General features: G+C 40.7%; 1 pseudogene; it reads right to left on the reverse strand.

Annotated features, from left to right (window-relative positions):
* Positions 1 to 609: 609 nt before the first annotated feature.
* LOC114621639 lies at positions 610 to 1,398 on the reverse strand (annotated as a pseudogene).
* Positions 1,399 to 11,191: the final 9,793 nt, after the last annotated feature.

Below are 11,191 nucleotides of genomic sequence, written 5' to 3' on the forward strand. Positions count from 1 at the left end.
ACTATATTAACCCTGCTAATCCATGATCATGTGAGGTCTTTCCATCTTCTGGGATCATCTTCGATTTCTTTCTTTAGAGTCTTGAAGTTCTTGTCATACAGATCTTTCACTTGCTTGGTTAGATTCACACCACAGTATTTTATATTATTCATGACTATTGTGAAGAATGTCCTTTCCCTAATTTCTTTCTTATCCTGTTTATCCTTTGAGTAGAGGATTTGAGTTACTGATTTATTTGGCTTAATTTTATATCTGGCCATTTTGCTGAAGTTGTTTATCAGGTTTAGGTGTTCTCTGGTGGAATTTTTTGAGGTCAGTTAAGTGTACTATTATATCATCTGCAAATAGTGATACTTTGACTTCTTCCCTTTCAAGTTGTATCCCTTTGACCTCCTTTTGTTGTCTAATTGCTCTAGGTAGAACTTTAAGTGCTATATTGAATAGGTAGGGAGAGAGTAGGCAGCCTTGTTTAGTCTTTGATTTTAGTGGGATTGCTTCAAGTTTCTTTCTATTTAGTTTAATGTTGGTTACTGGTAAAAATGATCATTCACAATGATCAAGTAGGCTTCATCCCAGGGATGTAGGGATGGTTTAATATAAGGACATTCATCAACTGCTCTGTTTAGCCGCTAGCCTCTTGTCTCTCTCTTCAGCAATGGTGAAGCAGATTCCTTTTCCTCGGGGAAGAGAGATCCATGGTTTGTTGCCCTTGCCAATAACGAAAATGTTGGAAAGCCGAGTGGCAAAGCTGTTGCCATTGGCATCTTTCACATGAACCACATCAAAAGAGCCAGGATGTCTCTCTCTGTTGGTGATTACACCAATTCTTCCCAAGTTAGCACCTCCAGTCACCATACACAGGTTCCCAGTGTAGAACTTGATGAAGTCAGTTATTTTGCCTGTCTCCAAATCAATCTAAATGGTGTCATCCACCTTGATGAGGGGATCAGGATATCAAATAGTACGAGCAACATGGGTCACCAGATGTGGGATTCCTTTTGTGCCCACAAAGATCTTTCTCGCTTTGCACAACTTGTACTTGGCCTCCTCAGGTGTAATACGATGAACAGCAAAGCAACCCTTGGTATCATAGATCAGACGGAAGTTCTCGCCAGTCTTGTCAATGCTGATGAAATCCATAAACCCAGCAGGGTAGGTTATATCGGTCCTGACTTTCCCATCAATCTTAATTAATCGCTGCATGCAAATCTTTTTTACTTCATCTCCAGTCAGGGCATACTTACGTCTGTTCCTTAGGAAAATGATCAGAGGCAGACATTCCCTCAGCTTGTGAGGACCAGTGGATGGACGAGGAGCAAACACATCAGTCAACTTATCCAGCATCCAATGTTTTGGAGGGGCTACGCACTACAGATGTTTCTTAGGACCATGAGCCATGGCTGCGCTGGGAAAGGAAAGAGCCTTTATAAATTCTTGAATCTTTTATTCCTCTTTAGTAAAATGAACAACAAGTGAAACTAATCATTTTATTACTTCATTTTCTGTCCTTCATTTCAGTGATCATTTTCAATTTGATTGAAAGTTTATCAGAAAGTACAATGCTAATATACTAAATCTACTGAAGTTTGTCAGGTTCTCTAGATTGGATATTCATTTGGGAAACAAATGTCTTCAATTATCAGAAATAAGTGTTCAAAAGTACACTATAGCCTATGTATGTTCTGTGGGAGAAGGCTAGCCAGACCATAATCAGTCTCTTGGTTCCATAAGGCATACATGCACAATAAACTAATGAACTTAATTTAAAAAGGGACACTCAGTGGAGGAGAGAGAACTCAAAGAGGCCAGTTCCAGTATATACACAGGGCTCTAAGTGGAGGGATGGAGTTACCAACTCACAGTAAAAATTTCTGACCTAGAATTGTTCCTATCTAAAAGAACCTCCTGGACAAAAAAGGAGAATAGACTCAAGGAAAGACTGTCAAGTGACCAGCCCAATTTGGGATTCATTTCATGGAGTTGGTGTGAGGCATGGTACCAAGGCCTGTACTATTACTGATGCTATGATGCCCTTATAGACAGGAGCCTAGAATGGCTGTCCTCTAAGAGGCCCTACAAGCAGCTGACTGGGACTGATGCAGATACTTACACCCAACCATTGGACTGAAGTCAGGGACCCCTATAGAGGAATTAGGGTTAGAATTGAAGAAGCTGAAGGGAAGAGTGACCCTATAGGAAGATCAGCAGTCTCAATAATCCCAGGCCTCTGGAAGCTCCCAGAATCTAAGCTATCAACCAGGCAACATATACAGGCTAGTCAGAGGTCCCTGGCACACATATATTAGAGGACTGCCTGATCTGGCCTCAGTGGGAGAAGATGCTCCTAATCCTTGAAGGACTTGAGGCCCCAAGGAAGACGGATATCCCTAGGGAGTTCAAAGGGGGAGCACTCTCTCAGAGGCAAGAGAGAGAGGTAATGGGATGAGGAAATGTAGGAGAGAGGACTGGGAAAAGGGCAATAGATGGAATGGAAATAAATAAAGTAATCAATTAAATAAAAAGGGGCAAACATCCAACATCAAACCCGAAGAATCCCTTCTTTCTAAACTTGCTTTGATGAGATATTTTGTCACAGCCATGAAGTAACCAGTACACAATCTTGACTACTGTGGAGAGTACAACAATAAATATACATGTGTAAGTAAAAAAAAAAGGTACAAACAACAGTGGTCCCAAGGTTTTGTCATATTTGAGGAGAGTCCCTTTTCTCTCATGATGCACGCAGATACCCAGTCTCATCATTACTATATATTGTTATTAAATTTCTTAGTCAAAAGATACATTTAATCATTCATTTGGCAAACTATTCAGTTTCTAGCTATTTATACAAGTTAATTGAATAAATCTACTTATAAAACTGTATCATAATTTTATGTAAAAACTTTGCTCTTAAGTGTAAGTAGAAGAATTTGGGAGCAAGGTGAATTATTTGTTCAAGAAGAAAGTAAATTAAAAACTAATTTTGCTCATTTCAGCATTTATCTTGTAGAAAGCATGCGATGCATTAGAGGCACTGCAATGTCTACTAGACACAATTTTCTGTTCAGGGTCACTTAGGAGAGTATGGATGGCTTGTGGCAGCCCAAACTATTGCTAAGTTGGAAGAGCTGAGTATATAAAAAGGCCATAAGAATAAAAGGCAGACAGTTGGTTGGATTAGGCTCACACTTCAATCCTTTCTTAGTATCATAGATGACAGATGCATTGAGAGAAGGGGTATTAGAATGTTTGGAGTCTCTGATTCAGGCTCAGAAGCATTAAACTAGTAGAAAACTCTGGACCTTAAGTATCCAGTGGAGATGAAAGGAAAATCAAGAATCAGTCAGTATTATTACACATATGGATGGCTTAGTAAAGTATTAGGGAGGCATCAGAGACTACACTTGTGTAAAGTGGAATCTCAGAGTCATTTTGATTTGCATTTCCCTGATAACTAAGGATGTTGAATTTTTTCATTTTTATTAGTTATTTTATTTATTTACATTTCAAATGTTATCCCCCTTCTGAGTTTCCCCTCCACAAACCCACATCACCTCTGTCTCCCCTTGTTTCTATGATGGTGATTCCTCACCTGCACATCCTCTCCTACCTCAGTGCCATAGCATCCCCTTACCTTGGGAGCCTCTACAGGACCAAGGGGCTCCCCTTCCAGTGATGCCCAATAAGGCAATCCTCTGCTACATATCAAGCTGGAGCCATGAGTCCCCCCCCCCATGTGTACTCTTTGGTTGGTGATTTAGTTCCTGGGAGCTTTGGGGGTTCTGGTTTGTTGATATTGTTGCTCTTCCTATGGAGTTGCAAACCCCTTCAGCTCTTTTAGTCTTTGTCCTAACTTCTCCATTGAGTTCCATCTGCTCAGTTCAAAGTTTGGCTGTGCTTATGCACCTCTATATTGGTCAGGCACTGGCAGAACTTCTCAGGGAACACCCTTACTAGGCTCCTGTCAGCAAGTACTTCTTGGCACCAGTAACAGTGTCTGGGTCTTGTATCTGGAGATGGGATGTATCCCTAGGTGAGGCAGTCTCTGGATGGCCTTTCCTTCTGTCTCTGCTCTATTCTTTGTTTCTGCATTTCCTTTTGACAGGAGAAATTCTGGATTGATATTTTTGAGGTGGATGGGTGGCCCCACCCCTCATCTGGGCCTATGCCTATCCACTGGATATGGTTTCTACATGTTCTCTCTTTCCTTTGTTGGGCATTTTGACTAAGGTCCTCCCTGTTGGGTCCTGAGAACTTCTTGGGTCCTTGGCATCTGGGACTTTCTAGTGGTTATTCCCAGATCCCCCTCACCTCTGCTACACACCTCCTTTCAAATTCGTGACCCTTTTTACTTCTCCATCTCCTCCCATACCTGATCCTTCCCCCTTCTCCCTCCCCCTCCTCTCTCCCTCCTAGATTCCTCTTGCCCTTTACTTCCTGAGATTATTTTTGTCCCCTTCTGAGTAGGACTGTGACATCCATACTTTGGTGTGGTCTTTTTTCTTCTTGGGTTTCAAATGGTCTGTGAGTTGTATTATGGGTCAAAAAACTCAACAAAACTGAAAAGTCTAGATGAAATGGATGATTTTCTAGACAGATACAAGGAACCAAAGATATATCAGGATCAGATAAACCATCTAAACAGTCCCATAAACCCCTAAGGAAATAGGAGCAGTCATTAAAAGTCTTCTAACCAAAAAATTCTCAGGACCAGATGATTTTAGTGCAGAATTCTATCAGACCTTCAAAGAAGACCTAATACCAATACTTCTCAAACTATTTAATAAAATAGAAACAGAAAGAACACTATCCAACACATTCTATGAAGCCATAATTACACTGATACCTAAACCACACAAAGACCCAACAAAGAAAGAGAACTGAAGACAAATTTCCTTCATGAATATTGAAGCAAAAATACTCAATAAAATTCTTTCAAACCAAATTCAAGAACACATCAAAATGATCATTTGCCATGATCAAGTAGGCTGCATCTCAGTGATGTAGGGATGGTTCAATGTAGGGAATTCCATTAACATAATACACTAACTATATAAACAAACTCAATGAAAAAAGTCACACAATCATCTCATTAGATGCTGAAAAAGCCTTTGACAAAATACAACACACCTTTATGCTAAAAGTATTGGAGAGACCAGGAATTTAAAGTTCATCCCTAAATATAATAAAAGCAATATACAGCAATCCAATAGCCAACATCAAACTAAATGGAGAAAAACTTGTCCCACTAAAATCAGGGACAAGACAAGGCTGCTCACTTTCCCCTTGTCTATTCAATGTAGCACCTGAAGTTCTAGCAAAAGCAATTAGGCAAAAAACCGGAGGTCAAATGGGTATAAATTGGAAAGGAGGAAGCCAAGATATCACTATTTGTGGATGACATGATAGTATACATAAGCGGCTCCCCAAAAAATCCATGAGAGAACACTTACAGCTGATAAACAACTTTAGAAAAGTGACTGGATACAAAATTAACTCAAACAAATCAGTAGCCTTTGTCTATGTAAAGCATAAATGGGCTGAGAAAGAAATTAGGGAAATGACACCCTTTACAATAGTCACAAATAACATGAAATATCTTGATGTGACACTAACCAAGCAAGCGAAAAACCTGTATGACAAGAACTTTAAGTCTCTGAAGAATATTTCTTTTTCACTTTCTTTTTTTCTATTTCTTCTTTTCTTCCTTTTTTAATTGAATATTTTATTTGTTTACATTCCAAATGTTATCCTCTTTCCCAGTTTCCCCTCTGAAACACTCCTTTCCCATCTTCCCATCTTCCCTACCCCTGCTTCCTAACCACGCTGGCATTCTCCTACACTGGTTCATCAAGCCTTCACAGGACTAAGGGCTTCTCCTTCCACTGAAGCCAGATAAGGCCATCTTCTGCTACTTATGCAGCTGGAGCCATGGGTCCCTCCATGCATACTCTTTGGTTGATGGTTTAATCCCTCGGAGCTCTGGGAGATCTAGTTGGTTGATATTTTTGTTCTTCCTATGGGGTTTCAAACCAGTTCAGCTCCTTCAGTTCTTTCTCTAACTCTTCCACTGGGGTCTGTAACATGAAATATTAAAAAAGCAATCCATGTTACTGAGTCACTGAGTGGCAGACCGGCTTGTACTCAACTCTACAGACTCTCTGACCCAGAGCTCCAAAATCTCTCCACCTGGCTCTAAGTTCCCATGGTGGGTTGCTGCCACACCAATTCCACACTTCCAAATTCCTCTGGCTTTTGGGGGTATACTTCTTGCAAACCCATGCTTCGCTGTCGTATCTTTTCTCTGGAACCCCTGTGTGAAGGGAAGCACCATACAAACATAGTTTAAAATCAACAGGTAACACAATCGTTGGGCACAACAACTAACAGCCTAATTTGTAAGCCATTCGAAGTTAAATCCTCTAGTAGGAGATCGCAAGGGATCTACCACCTGAACCTGCTACCTATATTTAGGCCTCCATGCTTATCTTCCATCCAAAAACCAAGGTTCTCTCCCCTTCTATCATCCCTTTCTCTGAACTGGACGTCCCACCTACTCATCTAATGATTGGTTCCTTGAAATTTTTATTCATTAGGGGGAGGTTCACAAGAAGTCACCTGAGTATGTGATTCACTAGTTCCAGGAAGCCCTTCCTGGGTATGCAAAATTAGCATCAAAATATAAACAGTACTTGGGGTGTCCACAACATGGGTCCCCATGCTCAGTCAGTAGGCTGAGAGCATCTGCCTCTGTATTTGTCAGGCTCTGTCAGAGCCTCTCAGGAGACAGCTATATCAGCCTCCTGTCAGCAAGCAATTTTTGGCATCCACAATAGTGTCTGGATTTGGTGTTTGTATATGGGATGAATCCCCTGGTGGGGCAATCTCTGGATGACCTTTCCTTCAGTCTTTACTCCACACTTTGTCCCTGTATTTCCTTCAGACAGAAGCAATTATGTTAATAATTGGAGATCAGTTATTTGGTTAATAATTTGGAGATCAGTGGGTGGCCCCATCCACTACTAGAGGCCTTGCCTAACCTCTGGATATGGTCTCTACAGGTTCTCCTTCCCCTTTGTTGGGCATTTCAGCTAATCTTATCTCTCTTGGGTCCTGGAAGCCTCTCGATTTCCTGGCATCTGGGACTTCCTGGTGTCTACCCCTAGTTCCATGTCACCTGTGGAGAGCCGCATAGTGCTTCTCCCTTAAGATGGCACCAGTCTCCACCTTCTGCCACCTGTTGGCGAGTGCTCTTAGGAGTAAACAAGTCCTTGCCACCTGCTGGTGAGGACTTTTAGGAGTAAACAACTCCTTATTTGGCTGTGGCTGGTGAACTGGCTTGTCTCTCTGTGTGTGGACCTATCTGCTGTTGCCACGTGGCAGACAGGGGTTGGCTATTCCTAGAGTACTTAAGCCTGGGAGACGCTTCCCCCGGGGTCATCAATCAGAAGCTTATTCAAGGTCCTGAATAAACTGCTTGGAGAAGAGCTCACATGTTGCGTCTTCCTTGCTGGTCGAGGGTGGACGTGACAGTCACCCAGTGCTACACACCTCTGTTCAAATTCCTGACCCTCTGAATATCATCCATGTCTCCTCCCAAACCTGATTCTGACCCCTTTTTGTCCCTTCCCCCTTCTCTCTTCCTCTCAAGTCTCTCCCCCTCTATCTCCTGTGAGTATTTTGTTCCCCCCTTTAAAAAAGGCTGAAGCATCCATATTTTGGTCTTCCTTCTTCTTGAGCTTCATATGCTCTGTGAATTACCCATCCTATATCTGATAGAGGGCTAATATTGCAATATGTATAAATAACTTGAGAAGTTAGACTCCAGAGAACCAAATAGCCTATTAAGAATGGGGTACAGAGCTAAACAAAGATTCTCAACTGAGGAATATCAAATGGCTGAGAAGAACCTAAAGAAATGTGCAACATCCTTAGTCATCAGGGAAATGTAAATCAAAATGACCCTTAGATTCCGACTCACACCAGTCAGAATGGCTAAGATCAAAAACTCAGGTGACAGTAGATGTTGGTGAGGATGTGTAGAAAGAGGAACACTCCTCCATTGTTGGTGGGATTGCAAGCTAATACAACCACTCTGGGAATCAGTCTGGTGGTTCCTCAGAAAATTGGACATAGCTATACCACTCCTGGGCATATTTCCAGAAGATGCTCCAACATATAACAAGGGCACACACTCTACTATGTTCACATCAGCCTTATTTATAATAGCCAGAAGCTGGAAAGAACCCAGATGCCCTTCAACAGAGGACTGGATACAGAAAATGTGGTACATTTACACAATGGAGTACTACTCAGCTATTAAAAACAATGAGTTCATGAAATTTTTAGGCAAATGGATGGAATTAGAAAATATCCTTAGTGAGGTAACCCAGTCATAAAAGAACACACATGATATGCACTTAGTGACAAGTGGATATTAACCCAAAAGCTCAGAGTACCCATAATACAAATCACAGACCATATGAAGAATATTTCTTTAAGTTATTCTCCCTCATTTGAGATTCCTTTAGCTGAGAATTCTCTGTTTATTTCTGTACCACATTTTTAAATTGAGTTATTTGGTTTGTTGAAGTATAATTTTTTTGAGTTCTTTACATATTTTGTTTATTAGCCCTCTATCTGATGTAGGGTTAGTGAAGATCTTTTCCCCAATCTGTAGTTTACTATTTTGTCCTATTTTCAGTTTCCTGAAAAGCCTTACAGAAGCTTTTCAGTCACATGAAATCTCATTAATCAACTGTTGATCTTAGAACTTAGCCATTGGTGTTCTGTTCAGGAAATTGTCTCCAGTTATCAATGCACTCAAGGCTATTTCTCACTTTCTCTTCTACTGTATTTAGTGTATGCAGTTTTGTATTGGCGTCCTTGATCCATTTGGGCTTAAGTTTTGTGCAGGGTGATACACATGGATCAAATTTTATTCTTCTACACATATACATCCAATTGTACGTAACATCTCCATCTGTTGAAGTTTTATTTTTTTTTTATGAAAAATAAATTAGGTGTTCATAGATGTGTAGGTTCAATTTTCAGTCTTTTATTTCATTTCATTGATCAACCTGTTTATTTATCTACTAATAGCATGCAGTTTTTAAAAAACCTCTATTGCTCTATAGTATAGCTTGATGTCAGGGATGATGTTCCTTCCAGAAGTTCTTTTATTTTTCAGTATTTTTTTGCTATCCTCAGTTTTTGTTTTTCCATATGAAGTTGAGTGTTATTTAGTGAAGATCTGTAAAAAACAGTGTTGGAATATTGATGGGAATTGCAAAGAATCTGTAGTTAGCTTTTTGTAAGATGACCATTTTCACTATGTTAATCTTACCAATCCATGAGCATGGTAAATCTTTTCATCTTCCAATTTCTTTCTTCAGGGACTTGAAGATCTTGTCATACAGATCTTTCACTTGCTTGATTCGACTTACACTAAGACATTTTGTATTATTTGTTGTCAGTCTGTGTACTCTGGAGGCTACCCACAGAGACCTTGGGCCTGGCCCAGCAGAAGGGTTTAAGCAAAGGGGAAAGGGTAAAAAGCAGGGAGCAGGAAGTGCCTTCTTTAAGGCTTTTATATTGAAGGGGTATTGAATGCTTTCAAAGATTTTTTTCAGTTCTATTGAGATGGTCATATGTTTTGTTTTTTTGTGTGTGACAATTTATTTATATGGTAGATTATATATTGATGAATTTTCTTTTTATCTTTTATAGTATTTTATTTATTTATTTATTTATTATTTTAATTTATTTTTTCTCAAATCGTAATTCATTCACACAGGGGTTATAAACACAGAAAGGCAGAAAGTGGGGAAGAGAATGACACTGGAGTGTGGGTGATCGGGGGAATACAGATATTATCAGAACCGGGTATCGGCTGGGTGAAGGTTCAGTGGACAAGTCACTATGACTCTGCCTATGACTTGCTTGTCCTTATCTAAGTTGGTATTTTCTGCCTAGGCTACCTACTTACAAGGTCTATGACTACTCAGGCTTGTAAATTTCCACAAAAGCTGCCTGTTTACATTAGCTTATAGCCATCTGTTTCAATGTTTTTCCACTGAGACCCAAGACTTGGTTAGTATACATGTATGACAGGCCTATTGCTGATTTTAGGCCTATGGCTGATTTTAGGCCTTCAGTGGGTAAGCAGGGCTGCCCCTGACATCTCCTCCCTTCTCTAAGTATAGAAGCACTGTGGCAATTCTAAACTTGGGAAGGCGGGGATAGAGGCCTGACCTCCAGTATTTGAAGGGGACCTTGTAATGGCTCCAGTCCCCCTGTCGTTGTCCAGTGAGGCATGAGTGCCATACCCTTCCCGATGTCTTTTTCCTGGAGAGGGGATACTTTTGACATCAACCCCTATGCAGTCAGGCTTGTCCCTCAGGGAACCCAGAGAAATATTTTTATCTTTTATTTTTATTACCTTGCAGTGCTTAGCTTCGCAGCCTAAGCAAGAATTCAGATCGCCTGACAGAGGGGGTTCTGGGTAGCCCCTCTCTGCTTGGTCTAGGGGCAGAAGTCCCCCCTTTTAGGTTGGGTGGAGATGGGTTTTGGAAACACACTGTATAAAGTAACAACCTCATCTTGAGTCTTGTGGTCCTCCATAGCTAATTTATGATAATGTATCTGAGTAGGTTTTGCTACCAAGTTATTTACCTGTTGCATCACAGAGTTAGTCTGCCTATTTGAGGGCCAGGGACCAGCAGAAAAAAGCAAAAAGAACCCAAATAATGGTCCCAAGATGGGAGGAAATAGGGTTGACAACCTTGGAGAGGCTGCAAACCAATTCTTGTACCAGCCTTCATCTGTCTCTTTCTCTCTCTGATTTTTCTTAGGGCCTTCAGTGACCTATTTCATGCTCTCTTTAACACTCCTTGTCTTGTATATGAAAAGGCAACCTTCTTCTTTAAGAGCTGTGCACAGTCAAGAGATGTACACAGCCTTTTCTATTGTAATAGAGTAAATCAAGTCCAATAAGGATCTTTGCTATTTTAGGAGGTCTCTTCAGACAGTGAAATGAGGGATTTCTTCAGATTAGTCATGTCAATCTCTAGCTGTTTGATGTTCTTGCCAGTGGCCCTTCAAAGGTCTGAGTAGTGTAAGTTCGGAGGCCAGCATCTGGATTAGAACTTCTAACAGCAAACATCATGGGTGACTCATTGTTACCTGGAAA

This window comes from Grammomys surdaster, unplaced genomic scaffold (assembly GCF_004785775.1).
Source record: "Grammomys surdaster isolate TR1022 unplaced genomic scaffold, NIH_TR_1.0 184, whole genome shotgun sequence".
Taxonomy (NCBI): domain Eukaryota; kingdom Metazoa; phylum Chordata; class Mammalia; order Rodentia; family Muridae; genus Grammomys; species Grammomys surdaster.